Genomic DNA, 2861 nt, shown 5'->3' with positions numbered 1-2861 from the left:
CTTCGGCTTGGTGGCTCAGCCTGTAATCCCATGCTTTGGGAGGCCGAGGTGAGTGAACTGCCAGAGGCCGTGGGATCGAGACCCTCCTGGGCAACTTGGCAAGAACCTCATCACTATAATAAATCAAAAAAATTAGCCAGGCATGGTAGCGCGCACCTGTAGTTCCAGCTACTTGGAAGGCTGAGGCGGAAGGATCACAGGAGCCCAGCAGGTCAAGGCTGCGGTGGCCCGGAGTATGCCACCGCACTACAGTCTGGGCGACAGAGTAAGACTCCAACTCAAAAAAAAAAAAGAAAGCTCAAATAATTTAATAATTATTATGCAGCAATTTGAAGAATAATACACAAACCTTACAGGTATCTGAAAAGGTTTAAAAAAAAAAAAAAAAAACTAAAGCACACTGTAACTAAAACAGCAAAAATATATACATACTGCCGGGCTCGGTGGCTCAGCCTATAATCCCGCGCCTTTGGGAGGCTGAGGTGAGTGGACTGCCTGAGCCTGCGGGTTCGAGACCCGCCTGGGCAGGCGAAACCTCATCTCTACAATAAATCAAAAAAATTAGCCAGGCGTGGTAGCGTGCGCCTGTAGTTCCAGCTACTTGGAAGGCTGAGGCGGAAGGATCGCCAGAGCCCAGCAGGTCGAGGGGCGGTGGCCGGGAACGGCCACTGCACTCCAGTCTGGGCGACAGTGAGACTCCAACTCAAAAAAAAAAAAAGAAACTGCTCTATATCAGGACAAGGAAGCAGACACAAGACTGGTTAATGTAAAAGGAAAATAAGTATTCTAAAATAAAAAGCCTACCATATGTTGACAAAAAGAGAAGACAGGAAGCTAAAGCTCTAGTGGAACCCCATGTGAGAAACAGAAGGCTTGGATGTACACAGAGCAAAACTCAGATGTAAAGAATGACGGGGCTGGGCTCGGTGGCTCAGCCTATAATCCCAACTCTTCAGGAGACCAAGGCGAATGGACTGTCTGAGCCCATGGGTTCGAGACTAGCCCAGGCAACTTGGTAAGACCTCATCTCTACAATAAATAAACTAAAAACTTAGCCGGGTGTGGTAGCACATACCTGTAGTTCCAGCTACTTAGAAGACTGAGGTGGAAGGATCACCAGAGCCCAGCAGGTTGATGCTGGGGTGACTGTGAGTGTGCCACTGCACTCCAGCCTGGGTGACAGAGTAAGACTCCAACTCAAAAAAAAACAACAAAAAAACCCCAGCATGACAGGAAGGATGGAGCAACTATTCACCTGCAGAGCAAGCCAACAATTCTTCAACATGCTTTTACACAAATTCTCTCACGGGCCAGCAATGCAGATGCTTTAAGAGTTTAGTTGCCGATAAAGCTGGAAGACCTCAACGACAATTGTGACATGTCAAGTGAAAAGAAAGCAAAAAGTAGACACAGAGTGAGACCTGATGTGAAAGAGAAAGATGATGAAGCACATGAAGCGCCACCCCGAGACGCGCGAAGACTGGTGGGCACGAGCCCAGCTCTGGGCTTGCTCACAGTGAAGGCGCAGCATGTCTGGCAGGCTAAGATCAAGCCATGTGCTGATCAAAAGGCAGAAGAAAAGCAGCGAGGAAAAAAAGGAGAAACCCCTTGTAGACATTCAAAATTAAGGAGTGAAGTGGGAAGTCAGAAGATCCAAGAAAGAGGATTAGAAGGGAAACAGAAAATTCATTTTCTGTGACTCTGAGGTAAAATGAGAGCTAAATATTAACAGCACAGAAAAATAATGTGTCTAACCAAAGACAGACATTTCTAAAAGAGACAAGGATGTACAGATAAAGAAAAATGGAGTGATAGAAAACAACAGGCCGGGCTTAGTAGCTCAGCCTGTAATCTCTGTGCTTTGGGAGGCTGAGGTGATTGGATTGCCTGAGCCCGCGGGTTAGAGACCTCATCTCCACAATAAATCAAAAATTAGCCAGGTGTGGTAGTGTGCGCCTGTAATTTCGGCTACTTGGAAGGCTGAGGCAGAAGGATCGCCAGAGCCCAGCAGGTCGAGGCTGCGGTGGCCAGGAGTGTGCCACTACACTCCAGTCTGGGCGACAGACTGAGACTCCAACTCAAAAAAAAAAATAATAAAAGAAAACAACAACCAGTGTGGTAGCTAACTCACATTTTGTTAATGTCAAAATGGAAATGAACTAGCAGCTGAAAGGGCAGTGAGGAGTTCGAGCGTGATTAAACAGAGTATCCTAAGTGGACTGAAACCACTAAAGCCTTTTTGACAAGCAGGTGGATATTAATATATCCAACAAAAGCTCCTATGCACCACCTTCAACTTTCTCCTTTGCAAATTTACAATTTATCAAAGTCTGAAAATGATTATATTTCTGATAGAAAATCAGTGAGATTACTTTATATAAGAAAAGGGGCGGGGTGTGGGAGCTCACACATGTAATCCCAGCACTTTGGAAGGCCAAGGCAGGAAGACTGCTTGAGGCCAGGAGTTTATTTATTTTTTTAAGTTGGAGCCTCAACTCTGTCAACTAGGCTGGAGTGCAGTGGCACTCTCACACCCCAGCATCGACCTGCTGGGCTCTGGTGATCCTTCCGCCTCAGCCTTCCACGTAGCTGGAACTACAGTGTGCGCTACCACACCTGGCTAATTTTTTTTTTTAATTGTAGAGACGAGGTCTGGCCAAGTTGCCCAGGCTGGTCTCGAACCTGTGGGCTCAGGCAATCCACTCGCCTCGTCCTCACAAAGTGCTGGGATTATAGGCTGAGCCACCAAGCCCAACTGAGCCCAGGAGTTTTTTTTATTTTTTTGAGTTGGAGTCTCACTCTGTCGCCCAGACTGGAGTGCAGTGGCCGCTCCTGGCCACCGCAGCCTCGACCTGCTGGGC

The 2861-nt window shown here is 47.3% G+C and overlaps 1 protein-coding gene across 2 annotated transcripts in view; it reads right to left on the bottom strand.

Annotated features, from left to right (window-relative positions):
- The window catches only part of KDM4A (lysine demethylase 4A), a 55368-nt gene that overhangs the window by 44633 nt on the left and 7874 nt on the right, over positions 1 to 2861 (bottom strand). The window lies entirely within an intron of this gene.

This window comes from Carlito syrichta, unplaced genomic scaffold (assembly GCF_000164805.1).
Source record: "Carlito syrichta isolate Samal-C Ts95f unplaced genomic scaffold, Tarsius_syrichta-2.0.1 Scaffold301018, whole genome shotgun sequence".
In the NCBI taxonomy this organism is placed as follows: Eukaryota; Metazoa; Chordata; class Mammalia; order Primates; family Tarsiidae; genus Carlito; species Carlito syrichta.
Note: the sequence above shows the minus strand (reverse complement) of the source record. Positions and strands in the feature narration are given on the sequence as shown.